Consider the following 20,561-nt stretch of genomic DNA (forward strand, 5'->3'; position numbering starts at 1 on the left):
CAAGTCACAGCTGTCCACCCTATTTTCTGTGCATTTTTCTTACTTCTTTGTATACATTTATGTCAGTTCTTCTGTCATTCTGACATGTGCAACATCTTCACTTCAATTTCACATGATTTTTCAGTATGTTTATTCTACAGAGAGGTAGTTTACCTTTCTACTTAAGAAACTTTTCAGTTCGGCATGTTTTGGCTCACTGTCCTACTTCCCTAAGAGAAGAATAGTTATCATAATTATCTTAATAAATCAGACATTTCTGTTAAATTTATCAGCACACATCACTGTGAAGGACTTGCACTTTCACAAAAGATTACTCTATTACCAAAAAGTACTATATGTTTTTATTACTCATATAACTAATAGATTGATCAACTCCTCATGTAATGCTGTCATGCCTCCATGACGTTTGGTGAAACTGACAATTTTGACCAGATTACATCAGCCCCTCTCATTCAGTGACTGTTCCTAGATCTCTGCTTTTTAATTTTTCACAATTTGTTGTCCTTTTGTTCACCCTTCTCCTTAGAGAACTTAAAAAGCAACCAGCAAACAATAAAAAGGAGGAATTTCTCAACCAATTAATCTATCAGCATACTATTCTCACCTTTGTTAAATTCTATTGCATCTCAGTGTTGTGAGTGTCACGAGCAGCAGGGTATTGCAGCCCCCCTTGCTACGAGCCTTTGTTTCTAGCAGAAGCTGGCATGTACAGGATGGATGCTGTACGCCCACACTGCATCCTGACATGCAGCTGGGTCATTGCCGAAGTGCTCACCCACGCCTGGAGGCCAGGGAGCATTCTCATTTGCTGAGTTTTGACTTCCCCAGGGTAATTATGCTCTGGAGAGAAAAAGGACAATGGGCTTTTAATATGGGAAGACGAGAGAAAGGTCATACTCAAGGCAAGTTTGCTATCATTTTGATCATGGAGATCTTTTGCAAGGATGTTAATTTGTATTTTCTCATCACAGCTTGTTTCTATCTCTGTAACTTTTAATCGATCTACTTCATCCTGTTACAGTACCAGTCACACAGCAATTTATTTCCATTTACTAATCTGCTTTCTACTAAATAATGTATCCTGATCCCTACTGCCTATGTTCTTCTCAGAAGTTTGTTGGCAAACAGACATTATACACCATGTCTTTAACTTAAAGGATACCATGTGAACCCAGTAGGACCCAGAAGCATGGACTTATTCAGGTAGTGTGAAAATTAATAAGGTGGAATGAAAGCCTCCCTAAGGAAAAAATGAATGAAGGGAAAGGTTTTTTTTTGCTGCTGTCAGCTGTCTGGTTGCTTTCTTTTTTTTTTTCTTTTTTATGTACACTTTCAAAGCCATGGAATTCTTTCTGAGGTGTTCATTAGCTGTACTTAGTGGATAACAGTGCATTTATTTTGGCACAGAGCTGGTGGGCAGAGGGAGTCATAAGGCAGTTTGAAGGATTTAAATAGTTTTGATGCCATTGAAGGGAGTGCATAGTCTGAACAAGAACACAGGAGAAAGCAAACACTGAAGAAATTAGAAGTTTATTTCCCTTCTGAACTGCAGGTGAAAGGGGTGAACCAAGGCCTGCAGAAAAACAAGTTTTCGTCTCATATATACATTTTTTGTAGGCCTAGTTCTCCTTTACAAGGTTGTTAAGAACAGTCAAAACTTCTGATTTATATAGTTGGAGGCATGCATCTTGTGAAAAAAGGAGGATGGCGTGGAAGATCTCCTGGTGTAGATCTTGCATATATTCACAGAATATATGTCTGTGTCTCTTGCATATATTCACAGAATCACAGAACCACAGAATCATAGGGGTTGGAAGGGATCTCGAGAGATCATCGGGTCCAACCCCCTGCCAAAGCAGCTCCCCAGCTCATATTGCACAGATAGGCGTCCAGACGGGTCTTGAATATCTCCAGAGAAGGAGACTCCACCACCTCCCTGGGCAGCCTGTCCCAGGGCTCTGTCACCCTCACTGTGAAAGAGTTCTTCTGCTTATTGGTGCGGAACTTCCTGTGCTCCAACTTGAAGCCATTGCCCCTTGTCCTGCCTGCACATATAACTGAAAATAGGCTGGCTATTCATTAATCTTGGGCAATGTATCTTACAGGTCTTGAAACATGTAACATGGCCCCATATCATGCAATCTTTCTATGGAAATGTGCATTTCCAAATAGCAGAAATATTTTTAAGAGATGTCTGCATATTTGTAATGTATCAAAACCTTGCTAAGGGTGAGAATGAAAAACATGAGACATGAGTAACAAATGATCCAGACAACATATAAGTCCTTCTTGTGTCTGTATGAAAGGAACATTTTATTTTATGGTTAACAGGCTTGATTGAAAGTTCACTGAAATCAATCTTTCCATCGACTGAACTGGAATTTGGGCCCAACCCAGTTTAAACTTGAGCTGCAATCATAGCTAGCAGATTGGTGGCACTGTGAAGATAATTTCACCCAACAGCTGGTCTTCTGGTCTGTCTCAATCTCTTCCTAAAGGCATTTGGTGAGAGCTGCAGGGGCAAATAGACAATTAACATACTGCAAGTGACACATCATAAAAAAGGTTGAAAAAATTGAAGACATTTGTATGTCCTGAGCATGTGGCTGTCAGGCTGTCCCCATGTGTGAGCGTGAAGTAGTGGGAAGGAACATAGCTATAGAGTAATTTAATGTTTGATATAAACCTCACTGAATCAAAAGAATGTACCCAGCCTAATGTCCAAGGGGAGGCCAAGGGGAGGCCAAGAGTTTTAACTGATAGCCAGATAGACAGCAATGCAATGTTAAACTGCCATTGAACATTCAGAGGGGGTCTGACTGATGAAGCCTTTTCCTCTCTTAAATCTGTGAGGTGAAAATACTCTCATATCACATGCATCAGTTGGAAAGAGCCTATGTTTCCCTGAAACACTGACTCAGCAGAACTCAGCACCGGTAATGAACAAAGAGCTGTTTATGGTATGAAAACCACAGTTCAGGTATTTGTCTCCATCAAACGTATACCGAACTGTATGAACTCCATGATAGGAAATGCAAAATTCTGTCAGTCAAGGTGCAATATTGAAATAAGCCTGAGAGAAGAAGGAGAGCTGTGATTTGTGTAGGCTGGGCCAACAGTATCGCTTTTGGGAAAGGCTATAAATATCACTTGGTTTTTTTGGCAGTTTTCCTAGCTTTTACTGAAGCCTCTTACAGGATCTGACATATATAACAGACTTTGAGCTAAACCAGATTCAAACCAGAGCAGCTGCCCTTAAATCCAGGCACAAGTAAGGGTTCATTTTGCTTGGTAAAAGGTCCACTCCACACACCATTTCCCATCTTCCCATCCAGAACACTCATATTCCTCTGCAGAAGAACTGAGAAAGGACCGAGCATGTAAATCATGAGCATCTCTGTGTTTGTATATGGGCTGAGCGAGTTCTACTGCCCCCCAGTATGCTTACTCATTTACTGCCTGGCAAGGCCAGAGATTGCCACTAAGACACTACATTGAAGTGATGTGGATTGTTGTTGCATTTCTATACCCATAAAGAAACCTGGTTCACCACAATCAAAGATTTCTGGTGCAATGATGCTAACTTAAATCAGTTATACTTCCTCAGTGAAGAATTTCTTCTCAGTGAAAGATGTCCAGCACTGGAAAGTACTTTGGGATCTGGGATGGCTAGAGCTCCTGCTCTAAATCAAATTGCTTAAATCCTTCCATTGGAAGAGTACAGTTCTCATAGGCCACGTGGAAAAACGTGGATGAGACGACAGCCATGGAAGCCTTTTACATGTCTGTCATCTTCTGCTCTAAGACTTGAGATGCTTCCAAGGCAAGGGAAGTGTGTCTAGGAAACATCCATATTTTTTGGTGTTATGAACTTAGTTTTCAGTAAATATGTTTCTCTGTGTGATTTTCTCTTTGCAGTCTGAACAAAGGTATTTTCTGCTTACTAATTGGCATCAGTAAAGTGAGAAATAAGAAAAGTATTGTGTTTCATGAAAAAAAAAATAAAGATCTCTAGTGCAAAACATTTGCAAGTTGTCTGTAATATGTATTTTAAAAAGAAAATGTTCAAACATGCCTGAAGGTTGATGGTGCCAAATTTCCATTAAAATTAATGGAAACTTGGCATGTGGATGTTCTAGGTGGCTTCTGAGAATCCCACACCTCCCTTTCTCTATGTTTGTGGAGTAGGCAGAATTTTCGAATGTGGAACGTTGTTTGAAAGATGACATACATTACAGAAAACAGAAGTTTGTGTTTCTAAGTAGTGACTTCAGCTAAAAATAGCTGATTCAAAGGGGATACATGTCACTAGAGGGTAATGATCTGTCTGGGCTGTTTTGAAAAAAACACATTACTTAAACATAAGATAAAGATGGAACAATCTGTTCAAGCTTTAAAACAGACTCTAACATTATCAAAAACTAGATTTCTGAAGAAAGCAAGTGGGAAGGAAAAAGAAAAATGAAAAAAAGAAGTGCTGTGAAGGTGAGGGTGCATACTGGAAATTAATGCCTTGCAGGAAGTGTAAAGCCTAGCTCAGCAATTAGTAGTGAAAGGCCTTCACAATACAAACAGGTGTTACAGTCTTTTCTCTAAATGCAGAGGGAAGTCTAAGGGATATGTGCAATCTTCTGCATATGGAAAAAAAAATACATCTCACATTTGAAAAACAAAATTTAAATGGGTATCTAATGTCCCTCCAGCCAAAAAAGTGTTTGGTTCCTTGAGAAGTGCAGAGTTGTCTGAACAGGAATTAAGGCATTAAAGTGTCCAGTCCTGACACCTGCTCTGGGATTCATTGACATTCCTAGTAAGGAAAATTACATTGCCCCCAAGATCATCTCAGTGCAGTCTTTTTGCAGACTGGGATAATATCCATCCAATTTGCACAAGGTCTGCTGGCAGTGAAATACTAACTCCCAGGGATTGTTTGCAAATAAGCAGCCTTTGATGCCTTGTGAACTACTGAGTTGGAGTTTCTTTGTCTGGAATGACATTTCAAGAACAGCAAGTGGCTTTCTTTATTGGATCTGAAACATCATTTTTGGGAATACCATATGCTGTGAAGCATTTGTAGCAGATGATTATCAAATGACTGCATCCAAGAGAAAGAGGGCTGACCTGAGCACAGACTGTCTGTAAAACATTGTGTAAAATGGCTATTTTTAATGTTTTATGAAATCTCCCTAAAAAGATGGAAAATGTACTGAGATGATTTTTAATATCTTCTTCCCTGATGACACATCTGTCTGTGATGGGTTGGGCCAACAGATTTCTTATGGATTTCCCTTTTTTTCTTTCTCTTTTAAAGTTGATTTCCTTTTGTCCTTTGTCTGGCCCTGGCCATGACCTTTGTCTCTGTTATCTATTGCAAGAACTCCATAAAGCTGCATTGACTGTGACAGCACTATCATGTTGCAAGACTGTACCTACTTACAATTTTATATTCCCTGCTGCTAGTTGATCATTGCCTGCCATGGATTCAAGCAAATGCATCTTTGAAGCTAACTTATCTCATGAAACACCTTTTTGTGATGATCACTTTATCAAAGTTATAAACTCGCCTCAGCGCATCAGGCTTTTGAGCTATGGCAGTAAAGAAACTCTTCATGGACTGCATTTTCTCTGGAAGAAGAGCATCAGGTTAAAACAAATATGCATTGCAGCCTTATGTCCCAACCCCTGGGCAGCAATTGGTACTAAGTATATCGGAAGAAAGCATGAAAAACCTGAAATAGACAAGTACGAAGGAACCCACTATGCAGAGTGGCGCATGCTAGAAGCACTTGAATTTCTAGGCCAATTACTTTCTGCATTCTGCCTGCTGCAGAGTAAGAGATGTGACAGATACTGAAATAGCTATGAAGTCTGAATTCACATTAAGCTTAGCCTTCATGAGACTTGTTCAGACACCACTTTTCTTCATCTATAACTACCCAGCAACCTTCATAAACAGTTTCTAAGTCTCTCTCAGCTAGATTCTATCAGACATGTTGGCAAGCAAAGATACAGGCAAATTCAAGGTGAGATAGCACCACTGAATTACAAAATGGAAATGAAATGTCATCACTTCTTGTGGGCTTACTGTGGTTTGTTGCTGTAAGTAGGGACCAGGTGCTACCAACATAGGATGAGAATCAAATTATAGACAGAAAATTCACAAAATCTGCCTCATAAATCAGCTCACAGACCTCTAGAGAAGTAAACTGCTGTCCCAATGCTTAAGGAAAAGCCCATCTTTACTCACAAGAAATGGGTTAAATGATTGAGTTCAGCCAACAGGAGTTTATCGTAAAGGGAGACAAAGCCTCACAGCCTAATGAAACAGTTTAGTAAACTGTAGCAGAATTGATTCTTTCTGCTTTAGGTAGTAAAATCAATCCCTTCTGCCCCTTGCACAGCTGTGATAACATAAATCAAGTCCTCCTCTGTATGATGAACTGATAGACCAACTTTCCTTCTGGCTACACACTGCCCATCTTTGTCAAAAGAACGGGCTGGTAAATTCTAAAAAGCTGTTCAGATTATGGATCTTCACATCCCCTTCCAGTTAAACAGTCAATGTCCTATGCTGGGTAGAGGTGCTGCCCCAAAGTCCATACAATACATGGGTGAAGACGGCAGAGTGGGTCTTTCACTCCCTTTGGACACAATGTGAGGAAGCCTCACTCATCAAGCTCATGAGCAGACACCTCCATGCTGAGTGTGATGCCCCCGCATTGTCCCCAGCCAAGGGCTGCTCTTGCAGCACAGCCTATGTGTTTTGGTTCTTTAGAAAATAGTTGGTGTCAGATAAGCTGTCAGGTGAGAACTGGCACTGCACTGTAAACATTCTGCAACATAACCAGGCTGTTCAGGTGCCCAGATGGGTTTTAATAGTCCAGTTGCTGAACAAAGCTGCTCCCTCATGGGTACATATATCTCCCAATAGAGAAATAGACAATGTATCAATCCTGACACAGGAAACATCATAAAGACACTGGAAAGGGTCAAATGCTTCTCTGCAAAAATCAAAGGAAAGGAATGGAGGGTATTCAACTTTAGTATTTAATGAACATTATCTGTCCGGTTGTGCTTGTGCTAAATAGATTCCTGGCATGGAGAAGCAACCTCATAAAGTAGAACCACAAGCTTGAGTTGTATAACTGTTGAAGAAAGTGTGTGAAATACAGCAAGAAAAAGGCAAATGAATGAGATTTCTTTTTATTCTGTAACCATTTTGCAATGTAGCAGGTCTGATTGCTAATAAGCAAATCAGCAGTGTATTACCTAAATGGGAAATAAAAAGAAAGAAAAATGACGATACATAATCCTCTCACTAGCTAAGGACACCAATATAAAAGGTCTCCTAATGATTATCAAACAACGAGCAGTTGACTAATTCAGTCAACAGTCATTTCTTCTTTGCAGGTTTATTTCTTGAATTTTATAAATTTATTTCTTCGAAAAAATCTTAACTACAGAAAAAAATACTTCCTAGATCTCCATGCTAGTGGGGAAATTAAATTCCTTTCTAAACCATGTTGGATAAACTAGTGTCATTGCTCTATAAAAAGCAATCTGTGTCACATAGCAATTACTGCTGCATACTGAACAAACAGTAAAGTAGTCTTTTAGCTCCAAAAATCATGAGAACTACAGAAAACCTATGTATCTTTAATACAGTAGACCAATGTGACTGAATGCTTCAGAGATGATGAACCCTGCAAAGGACAATCAGCCATGATTTCTTTAAAAGGGAAATAACAGACAAAACTGAAGGGTTTTTTTGAGAAATTTTAAGGTGTTTTTTTTGAAAGTATTGCATAGTGCATGTTTGTTTCCTACATCCATGCTTATATTAATAATAGAGATGAATACTCATATTTTGGGCCAGTATTTTGTTCCCTTTTTTTTAGAGTGTTTTTTCTTTTCTAATGGAATGGTTGAATCATTTGGGTTGGAAGGGACCTTTAAAGATCATCTAGAGGAACCTCTAAAGATTGTTAATGTTATAATCTCAGAACTAATAGGGGTGGATAAACAAAGCTTATTCACAATGGCTAATTTTGAACACAGAGACCAGTCTAAATTAAGCTCCATTCTTGAGTCATTTGCTAAAGGAGAATCTGTCTGTCTGTGTGTCTCTTCCTCTCTCTCTTTGGCTAAAGAATCTGCAGAAGATATTAGCTCTCATGAATATTCTGTCTCACTCATGTTTTTCCTGAAGAACTGAATAATTGTATCTTAAACAAAGGGGGAAAAGGATCTTAATAAAAAAGCTTTCAAATAAACTGAAAAAGACAGGTGACTTTTAAAAGTAACTTGCAATCTAGAATACAGCTCAGATGTGTCATTCCTTTAAGTAGGATACAGAATTAGAGTGTACGTCCATGTTGTTCTCTGCAAATGTAACTATTACCTTTGCTGCCTTTCAATTCCTCTCATTTCCAATTTATTTTAACTTTATTAAGCTTGAAAAAAACCCTATAGGTATACTATTTCTGCAAGCTTCCCAACAAGTTTTGTCGCAGATGTGTAACTGTGTCTTTTTGTGAAGGTTTTCTCCCTTTTTATCCAAAGTTCTAACAAAACTATGTGCAAAATGTAAATATAGACAGTTGAATCTCCAAAATGTGTGTCCACAACATTTCCAAATATGTTCTGGAATTGGAGCAATACTGTGCTGGTCAACAAGGGAAAAAAGTGATTAGAAAGTTTATTACAGAGTAACTCTTAACTGTTTGAAAAAAAACCCTAAAATTTTTCTAAGGACTTACCGGAAAACACACAGAGCCATGTCTGCACTATAAAACATCAAAGTCTGGGACATAAACCCTAAGCACATTGGTCAAAACTGTTTTACATGGTGAGCAAGTAAGCCTTATCTAAAGTGTACAGAGTTTAAATGTTATGTCTTAAGATGTATTTGTGTAAAATGTAACTTGAGTGTGGATTTTAATGCAATTATTCCATACATCTATGGAGAAGACATGTGAATATTGAATTACAAAATATAAACAAAGAATGATAATAAATGTCAAACTTTCAGTTATGAGAGATTTCTTCTGTGCTTTCATAAGCAAAACATTACAAGATACCTTCTCTATTAACTAAATTGTGATGACTATTGTGGTAAATGTCATCTAAAAAATTTAAATATTTAATATTCTATTCCACATACCTGAAACTGGAGCAGCATACTAATAAAAATTAATAATGATTCAAGCTTACAGCTCACCCAAATCTAATAAAAGGCTCAGAATAAATTGGGGTGAAGATATTCAAGCTGTGATTCAGTAAGACCCTTTAAATAAACACATGGGAAAACTATTAGAAACAGGGAGAACTCAGTTTGATAATACATGACATTCCACTTATGGAAAAAAATGCTTTGCTTTATTGCCTAACACAGGAAGCTTTCTGCTACTAGTTAATACCAAAGCACATTCAAGAAAACAAAATGTCAAAACATTGCTGGTTTTCCCTATTTGAACTATTTAAATACACAGATCCAAGAGTCCTCATGAGTGACAGAAGTGACTTAGAAGAGAAATATGCCATTTTCAGTTACCATACTTGGAATCAGAGAAGAAGAAATGATTGCAAGAATCAAACTCAGCTACAAAGTAGTAACAGAATAGAATAGAATACAGTGAATTATACTTGAATATAGTTCAAAACACTTTTACACATATTGATCATCTAAGGATTGTAATTTATAGAGGAAGGAAAGCTGAGTAACGTAATTACATTAAAAACTAACATCCAGACATGTCTTGGCCACAGGAATTTGAATACAGATACGTTAACTCCCAGACTCTTCCTTTTACCTGCTTTAGAGTAAATTTAGGGTTTTGCAAATTTCTAGAATGAAAATGAAACAATGCTATTTGAGTTTTACTATATGAGATGAGCACAGTAATGCAAATGACTCACAGCCCTAAAAGTTACCTGCAAGTTATATACTTGTTTATATTTACTATGCAAGCCAAGAATAGAAAGGTTGCATGTGTTTAAAAGACAGGTAGATGAAGTACTTAGGGATATGGTTTATCATAGGACAGGAACTGTTGAACTTGATGACCTTAAAGGTCTTTTCCAACCTTGTAATTCTGAGATTCTGTGAATGTCAGACACACTGTTAACCTGTGTGCCAGCTATTTCTAAAGGTGGGTGGTGATAATGATATTGGAAAAAAGGTGACAGGTTCTGTGGTGAGAAGCTGGCAGGGATGAATCCTCTGTCCATTCCTCAAGGCTGTGAATGTCTCAAGCCTCACTCACTGTCTTCTCAGCTAAGAATACTGCACTAAGAATACTGGTCACAAGAGAGGAAACAGCAGCAGCAGGAAGGAGAACAGGCTGGATGTGTGATATGGAAATTGGCTGTGATTTTTAGCAGCTCATTCAAATGACCAGGACTAAACATTTCCTAATGCTACCCTGGAGAGAATAGTAAAGCAAGATTAAAAGCAAGGAGTATAATTCTGTAAGGAGTAAAGCAAACTATCATGGAATGTTGAGATAGCAACTGTGTAGAAGTTAAGATGGGATCATAAACATTCTGGAAATGTTACCATATAATGACAAACTTGATGTCACTGAACTATCACAGATTGAAAAATATATTATTTATCTGGAAAATAATGTGTTTAAAATTTTATAACAGTGCCATCAATATTTCTGTATTTTAAAGACTATTAGCAAAGAGTTGTTTTATTGTACAATATGTGAAGGTAGGGAAGATTAGTTAGAAAGCTACTGAGGAAAGAAGAGATACTACTTCTCATACCGAATTTCAACACAGTCAGAAAAATTACATAAATGTGATTCTTTATTAGTTTTTCGATATAAAGCGCTTGAAATTTTGCAATAAAATTGAGCATTCAGTAGCCAGCAGCTGTGGAGCCAATAGAGAGCAGCGGTAGCTGGAGCAGACTAATGTGTGCATGTTTCTGCATCTTGACATCAGGAGGTTTACTGGCTGCAAACCATTATGACTAATGATTTATAAACAGAAATAATATGGGCTTAATTCTTTGAGTCTGGGACCCAGAAACAATTTTGTTTTGTTCAGCAAATAAGGAATGAAGTACTGTTAAAAGGTATTTTAGAGAACATCTTTCTTTAATTAAAGTGATTGGAATAACCACAGTATTTTCAGGCAACACATGCACACTTCTACAGGAATGAGAACAATTTTCTTGTGAGGTACTTATTCTTTTCTTGAAAATGCCATCAGGTAAAGAACTGGAGGCAAATTATACTCTCTGTACCTTTTTAGTAGATGAGATTATAAAGAAAGACACCAGTGAACCCACCAGTATGCCAAAACAAGAGCAGTTTAATCCAAAGGGATTAAAGGTAGTGCACAATTAAATATGACACTGAAAAAGCTATGTATGGTTCTGCAAAGGAACTGGATTTCATTACAGCAGAATGTAACTGATGAAATATAGCAATATAAAATTAAATGTAATTTCTTCTTAGAGAGGTTACAGCCTCAAGGATGTCATGGCCCTTCAACGAGTTATTTTTTGATGTAGGATAGACATACATGTGATAAAGAGAAATTTGTTTCTCATGTAAAAGATAATGTACAAAAAGTGTAAATACCCCTTTTAACTCCTAAAGAGAGAAATACTTTCACAGAACGTAAAAAATACTCTCGCTTCTTCCTTTTCACAAGAAAGTTGAACCTTGCATTAGTCTCTATATTACCCACCCTTCAACAGCTTTCTGTTGATCACAAAGCTTGCCATGTATCAGAGAGAAAAGGGTGACAGTACAGAACTACCTAACGTTGTTCAAATCTAAGCTATCACTGTATGATAGAAATCTGGAAGCATAAATATACAGATAAATTTCTTAGAAATATAATACATGAGTTGAAATGTGTCCAGGCATTTTTTTCAAATAATATTTAACTTTTTTTATTTGCTTTTGAGTATGATATTTTCACATTCTCACTGAATCCATATAAACCTGTCAAGAAATATGAGAGACACAATATTCATTCTGTTCTTGCATCTTTATGTCTCCTTAGCATAAGTGTCTCCATAAGCCCTACTACAACCTTCCCCCTTTGCCAGCCCAGCATCCCAGGCACAAACCAGCCTCAGTAGTGTCACCTGGGCTCAGATTGCAGAATAAATTTCTCAGTCAAGAGCTGTGAGCTGGTTTATAAAAAGAGAAGAAAGATAGAGGTAGGATAGTTGAATGAGTATTATTAGTAGCTCAGGGGTTCAAGATGAGACATCCCAATTTAGGAAGGTATAGAATACTAATAGAAACAGTAAGGGACTCTGCTCAAGGTTGGGTTGGAAGCTTTGAGCTGTGTTATCAGTCACCACTGCTGATGGAGCTGAGGGACAATAGCAACTCAAGATGACTGTGAACCTGTCCCCAGAAGCTACAAGGGTTAGTGTTCCCCTCCTGCCCAGCTAGCAAAGACCTTCTGGGTCTTCTCCATGCTAAGCACATGGACTCTTAGTCTAATGGCCCATCAAATCCTAAACAATTTTTGTGTGATAATTGATAAAAAATTGCTTTTCACTTTCAAGTTGCATACATACTGCTTACAGTCCCTGCACCAAGATAAAGATGACCAGACAAATTGACCCAGAACAAGGGAGGTAAGTACACTATCCTCCTTCCCTCTGCTGCCCTTCCCCTTTTATTTCCCCACTGTAATGGGTCTGGCTGAGGCAGAGCTAATTTTCCCTGTAGCATCCCTGTGAGTGCTGTGCTCTGCATTGGCAGCGAGGTGTCGATGACACAGCAGTGTTTTGGCTTCTACTTAGCAGCTACTACTCAGCACATCACCAGGGCTCTAGGGCTTGCCTACTGGGTGTAGGCAAGATCTTGGGAGGGGACACAGCCAGGACAGCTAACCCACACTGACCAAAGGGATATTCCATATATCATATGACATCTACTCAGCAATAAAAGCTAAGAGAAAGGAGGAGGAAGGAGGGCTTTCACAATTTATGATGTTTGATTTCCAGAGCAACCACTACGCATACTGAAGCCCTGCTTCCCGGGAAGTGGCTGGACATCGCCTGCAGATGGGAAGTAGAGAATAAATATTATGGTTTTCCTTTGCTTCCACTTGTGGTCTTTTACTATGCTTTTATTAAACTGCCTTTATCTTGACCAATGAATCTTTTTCCCATCTTATTTTTCTCCCTTCCCTGTCCTTCTGAGAAGGGGAGTGATGGAGCAGCTTGGTGAGCATCTGCCACCCAGGGTCAACGCACCACCACCACCTGGATTTGCTACCTCTTTTCCTTGAGAGCAGCAGGTGAAACCTGGAGCTATTTGACCAGGATTTTTTACCCCTTCACAGTCCCATGGCAGTAAAAGTATCAGTCATGAAGTATTTTTCCACCCTGCCTACAGTGTGTTTTTGCTAGGAAACTGCTTATCCCATACATTAAAACCCATTTCAGACAATGTATGGAAATGTCATCCTTTTTTAGGTAGCTGTTACATTGAAGTTAAACCAAACTTTCTTCTGTATAGTGTAAACATGAAACTTAATCCCGGTGTTCCAACTGCCATTGTTTTTCTATAGACTTTGTATACATTTCGGATTAAGAATGCTAGTGCAGCCAAAGTGGCATTATAAGAAGTCCTTCATTTTGCTGCTACTAGCTCTGGAGGACACAAACAAACAGAGCAATTTAGTGAGATTCACTCTTTTGGCATCTAAACAGACTGATTCTCTTAGTAGGTTTCTCCAGGTGTGAAGAGGTTTTCCTTTAACACACCATAACCTTACCTTAAGGTTACTTGCAGTTTCTGGGTAGTTTTGTGTCATCAGAGGAAGATATGGATCTGTTGCAGAGGTGGATCTGATATCTTGCAGAAATTTCACAACTTCCTGCCTCAGTGTTATGAGGTGTAGAAAGACTCACCAGTAAAGAATTTCAATCTCACTTGGAGTGAGTGTGGTGATTGGTTGTGGACCAGGACAACCATTTCTGAAGAGTGGAATTGCAATTCTTTATTGAGTAGTGCCAGGAAATTGATTTGTGGTCATTAGAGCAGGAAAGAAAGCGGTACTCTTGACCTATACTTCCTACCCTTTCACATACGACAATAAAATTTATTGTTGCTTCATTTGTTCTCCGCTGCTTCAAGTTCTCCACTGGAATTCAAACCTGCTTTCATGTGGCTTCAAGCGGCCCATATTTCTTAAGAAGCATGGTGTTCTGTGGCAGAATTTCTGCTGGAAAAGACATTTTTCTGCCAGTATACCAAACATACTGGAGCTATTCAAGTACTCAGTACCCTTTTCAAGGCTTTTCTGTTTCATGAGCCATTTTCCTGGCATCTCAGAATGGCTAAATTCTGGTTTTATAAGGGGAAAGTACTAGATTATTTTTTTTCCATCCTCTAATCCACTCTATCATGAAGGGGCTTTTGCACATGTACTTTTGTTCCCCAGAGGGAATGTGGTCTAAGCAGTTGTTCCTGTACGATGATGATGCAAAGAAGCATTATTTAATTTTGTCTGATGTACATTAGATTGTGCTGTCAGCTGTAGAAGCATTAATTTTGGCTTGCAGATTCAGGTAATTGCTGAATAAAATAACTGATTCTTTAAAAACAAAGATTTTTCCTGGGAAGTCATGGTTCAGTGTCTCTGCATTTACCTGGGCTTTTCTTGGCCCAAGCTGATGTTAGCTTGTCTCAGTTTTGGCAGCAGCTGTCTAACAACCAGGTAACCAACGTCTAAGGCTGTTGGCAGTTTAGTTTCAGTTTGCACTGAAGAGAAGCACTATTCTGTATGGAATGCACTGCATACAGCAGGAATAAAATGACAGACTCAAGATGATGCCAGATCTTCCAGACTATAAACACAAGTCAGACTTCTCAACCAATAGCCACTGCAGGAGTGCAAACTTGTGAGTCAGAAAAAGAGATAGAGCTATTAGACATGACAAGGAGAACAGAACTGTATAATCAGGAACCAATAGAAAGAAATAATATGTGGGCAGACTGTCCCAAAAAAGTTTAAAAAGTGAACAGAAGTGAACCTCAAGAAAAAGGTGGAAAACAGCATCACTACTGATGTCATACACCTCCCAAGAAGAAAAAAAAATCATAAAAAGCATCATTCTCATTCTTGTGATGTTGACATCCCTCCTTTGGGATGTTGACAACTTATTGTAAGCAACTCTTTTGTAATTTTTTATAAATTATTTTATTTTTTAGGAAGGCAGAAAGTGTCAAGGACAAGACCCAGAGGGATAATGGAATATAAAGCCATAAGAAAGGGGTAGGTGCTGGGATGGTTTTGTGCAACAATTTAAACTGCATTACTAAAAGGCTTTTTGTATTAACAAAGAATTTTGATTATCTGACAGTTACAGAATGAGTTGGACTAGTAATAAATTCATAGCTTCTTCTGTAGGGTATGTTGCATTTTCCCCATAATAACATTGGGAGTCAGATTATTACCATTGAGCAGAGCAGCAGATAATGAACCTAATATGCCTGTTTACACATATGAGAATGAGAGAAAAGAATGACAAAAATAATTTAATAAATTCAGTTAGAACTAATTTTTTCTGGTGAAGAGTGGAAAACAATTTTATTTTAACGTGGAGATAGATCAAGACAGCTGCTTTGAGTCAGTGTTTATAATATTGCAATTATAGAGGACACATAAAGGAATCCAGAGTTAAAACAAGGAAAATTGTAAAAATCTCGATCATGATTATTTTTGAAACTGGAAAATAAATTAAGTTCTTCTAACTAAGTGCAAACAGAGGAAGAAGTTCAATGGTGGACACAAGCATGACAAATGAAAGTTAGGACATAATAACTATTACAGAGGCCTGGTTCCTCCCAGAGGAAGGACCTGAATTATAGAGTTACAGGATGTTCCAAAAGAAAATGTTCAGTGGAGAAAAGCAGAAGAGGAAAGGGAGTGTGTCTTTGAACTATAGGAAATTTAAAAGCAATCTTGAATGAAAAATTTGGCAAAATTATTATGGAGTAAATGTCTAAGCACCAAAAATACAAAGTGGTAACGTAAAAACTTCTTATTGCCAAATAAGCACAAAACAGAGGACAGAAAAATATCTCAGCTGCATTGAGTTGCTTCCAGTGGAGCTACAGTGATTTGCATCATCTAAAGATAAGTGAAAGACCAGCCTAGATAAAAAGAGAAGATGAAAGATGACAGCTGTATTCTGAAGCAGGAAACCATGGAGGAACTTGAATGAGGACTATCATAAATGATTACTGTTAGAACTGGGTTTTATTAACTTTATCTGATCTCGGATTCAGTTAAGCTTTGGAGCTTTTAAGGCTAAATTCAAATTAAAATTGCTTTGATTTGTTTTTCCCATATGAAAACTTGTAAAAAGAGGAGTGGGAAAGAAATAGAGGAGAAAAAATACAGTAAAAAGGGTGATGACAGCTGGAGAAGAAAGAACGGGGCATTAAGAACTTTGCATAATACCTTAGAAAACCTATTCTTCATTATTCTGAGCCAGGGTGACATTCCAGCCCTGATCTCTCTGTGACTTTGATCTCCTTTGTGGTCATTTTTAAGGAGATGGGATATAATTCTCCATGAAGCATCGCAGTGTGAAAAAGAACACTAAAAATTTGTAAGCCACCTCCTTTACACTGCAACAAAAATATACATTCGGTGTTACACTCTTCTTTTAATGGCATTTGCCATTTCAAGCCAAAATGTAACACTGTGTTTGTTACAGCTTTACTAGAGGATATGCTATTAAATTCATATGTAACACATATTTAGTTTAAATGAACATCATTGTTTTGAAATAAAGCAAAGAAAAAGTTCAAAAATAATAGATTGCTTTTGGAGGGGATGTAAGTATGGAGTATCATACAGGCTCAGAGCTCAAATTCCCCACGTGTGTTGGAATTTACATTTGGAAATATAATTAATTTCAGATGCTGGTTAAAGTTGCACCTTTGTCCTACTCTTCAGCTCAATCCCTGCTGACAAGATAGGTTTCACTGACCTCTGGTGTCTGTACACATTTTTTCTCTGCTATGTAACCCATTTTGGTTCCAAATAAAGATTGCCTTGCTATGTTTCAGCTGGTTTTTTCTTTCCTTTCCCCAACTGGGATAGTCAAATATAATAGAAATGCTATATTCATATACTAAATCCTCTGAATTCGTCAGACTGTACTCAATAACCTTGAACTTTTATTTGGTGCTTATAGTTTTAGTGGTCTTATGTATAATAATTAAATCATCTGACATGACACAAAATGGTGAAGAGGATTTTTAGCAATTGCTTTTATTAGGAAAAGCAGCTGTTTCCATGATAAAATAGTTTTAACAACTCCAGGTTCACATTTTGTCATCAGTATTGCTTTCATCGCTTTACTGCTTTTAAATGTTACTTAATCTATGAAGTTCTTTCTAGAATTCATTGAGATATTTTGTCAATTAGATATAAAGGAAGGAGTAAATGGGTCAGAATCTGGAAGAAGAGTGAATAGATACAGAAAGATCTATGGGATCAAGCTGAAATGTCACTTGCTTAATTTCTTTAAAATACAGATCACCATTAATCACCATTTTCATCTTAATAATTTAAAGTCCAATTTCCATGGTCATTCTAGGTAGCCATCAGGGTGCAATCAGCACGATGTGTCAAGGTGCTTTATGATTCCATTAACAAAAAGGGGGCACACAAAGGTGATGTCTCTGTCCTTGCCTACAAGATACAACTCTCGACTCATACTTCTAGCAGATTAGAAAATCTGTTTTTCAGGCTTGTGCCTAAGTAATATCACAGATAACTTGCAAGACCATTTCAGTGCTCTGTAAGGAACATTTTATATACATTTTGAAATGCAAAACTGAAATAGGACTTGACTGATATAGTCTAGGACTTCTGTAGTACAGCCTCTGTCTACCATCTATGACAGCGGATCTTGCTGTGACCTCTTAATGACACTATTAGAATTTTTATTTCACAATTTGAAATCATTCTTTCTTCTGCAATCAAAATTGCTGGCCATCAGAATACCTAATGTGAAGTTGGATTTTTAGACATTTGTTTTCTGTAATTTCTGTAGGAAATCCTATTATATTGCAAAAAGTAGTGGTATTAATGTGAATCGCATAATGTCTGGAAACACCATCAGGCATGATTTTCTTCCCCAAATATTCAAATTTATGGAGAAGAAACGAAATATGGAGTGTGTTTGATTCTTCCCTGGTTTTCTACAGGGCTTCTACATATGGCAGAAGGCATTATCTTGGAGGACATAAACCAAAAGCATAAAAATACAAGGTGGTCTATTTATGCCTTACGGAGGCATTACTCTGAGGTATACAACGGCCATTGCATAAAGGATGTCCTGCTCCTGACAACACTGCTCTTTGTTACAGTCCAGTATATGTGGGGGAAAAACTGTTAGATACTGAAAATCAGATATCTCTATTGTCAACGGAGAAAGACTGGTGCCCAAACAGGACAGATCAGAGCAACTAGGTTAGGTCATAACTACCTGAGTCTATCAGTCATCTTTGCAAAGATAGATTTCTCTATGTTGACCATAGAGGGAGCCCTGTCTATTAAACTAGGCATCTGGTAGATACCTAAAGAAAGACGCTGTAAACAATCCCTTGAAGCAACTGTTCTTTTATTAATGAATCATGTATAGTTATGAGAGGTAGGTCTTTTCTTCCTGCTTTCCTTTTTTGAAATATATATATACCTGGCAATTAAAAACTGTAGTTATTTCCAGGCCACAAAATACCTTCCAAACTTATTTCCAGTACCTTCTCCAAAATTTTCTCTGGCAAGCATTAGAAATTTCCAACCTTTCAATATGTAAAAGCATAGTAAATTGGCCATATAGAAAAAGAAATTCTCAAAAGGCCTTGTAGTGAGTGGAAAGACCTTCACTAATATCTTCTTTTCACAGGCCTTGAAACATAAAGGAAGCACACACACTGTTTACAGGAATTTCATTTCACTCGAGTTTACTAAGACTCCCTGCCCAACTTTGACATGTGCTTAGACTGAAAAATCAGTTTTATACTTTGGTCTCTTTTTTTCCACCCTTCCTGTTTGCTTATTGAACAACTCCCACTTAACCAGCACCTAACATGTGTGCACTTGAACAAAATGCTCAGACTGAAAGAGAAGCGAGACGGGAACGTCACGCTGAAAAACCACACGCATGTGGAATGCCCAGTAACTCATCCCTGCCATGGTGGAAAACATCTGTGGAAATGTCAGAGGCTTGTAACCCTATTAGGTGGAGATAAACAAACCATCTGAAACATCATCTTGGCTCGCCCCTAGGCTCAGGCAGCATCAGCTGTAGTTGCAGTTTTCCCTTTTATATGGTTCCACTTTTACAAGCTTGTGCATGTGATGGAGTCAACATCATGAGCATGTGTTGAAAACCTCTTCAGGGCACTCCCAGCTTCTTTCCCAACCTGTACACGTGTTTTAAGTTGTTCAGCACTTAGCAGTTGATAGTTTGTCACACACCAGAGCAAGAGAGGGGAAAATAAGAAGCCTCTTCTCCCACAAAATGGAGATTTTGTTTCTGCTGTTTCTTTTTTTAGGGTCTTGGTTTATTTTCGATCAAATAAGCAGAACTTATTTGTTTCACAGATTGGTCTTTCGTACAAAAGAAGATTGCATTTTGAATCTCATGAGGTATTTTCTGGAAAAGGCAAATATGTTCCTTCCTGAAAGAGAATCTCCTCCCCTCTTATTCATTATTTGGTGAAAGGAATGCTCTGACGAACTGTAGATGAGACCACTTTATTGATTTCTTTCATTCCAGAGAACATGAGACATCAGATTCTGCAAGGAAAACTGGAACTGAGATCTTGTGTGCAGTTCAGTCTAGCAAGGGCAGAGCACAGACAGGGATGTTGCTGCTTCTTCCGTGTCCGTTCCCGATGAATTTCACATAAACTCAGTGCACGCAGACTAACTTTTGTTGGAGTTGCCTTATGGCCATATGTTTTTGCAGTTCACATTGCTGGTCCTTGTTAGGAAACAAGATTCTCCTACTGTAACTGGTTTATTTTTATTTTGTTGTAGTATGTATGAGAATCTTGGGCAAGTATTTAACAGCAACGGAAATGCAAAGCATGTTAGGTTAGATTTTAGGTTGTCCTGGAAAGGTATGTAGCATTATTGTTTTGTGAACAAATGAACAAATAATTAAACCAGAAGAAAGAAATCCAGGCTTGATCAAGATAAGTTGTGATGAAGAACCTTTAAGGTTTTGAAGGCTGCCCCATTTCTATGAGTTAGCAGTTATTGCCACTTTTTTTTATAGTGGGACATCCTCATCTCACCAAAGTCCAGCGTTTTACTAGAGAATATTAATGGAGAAAAACTGGAATGGAACAGGGATCCATATCCTAAATTGCATGTCTTAGGATATTGCATTGCTAAACAGTTCATTTTGTAGTAGACAAAAATGAAGTGTGTGAGAACGTGAGGATGATAATAATAAGTCACTCAATATTGTTCTTTAAAAAGTATGTTATGTACAATGCTGCACATTATTCTGAAAGCAGTTACTAATTTGGAAGTAA

This window comes from Gallinula chloropus (assembly GCF_964237585.1).
Source record: "Gallinula chloropus genome assembly, chromosome: 3".
In the NCBI taxonomy this organism is placed as follows: Eukaryota; Metazoa; Chordata; class Aves; order Gruiformes; family Rallidae; genus Gallinula; species Gallinula chloropus.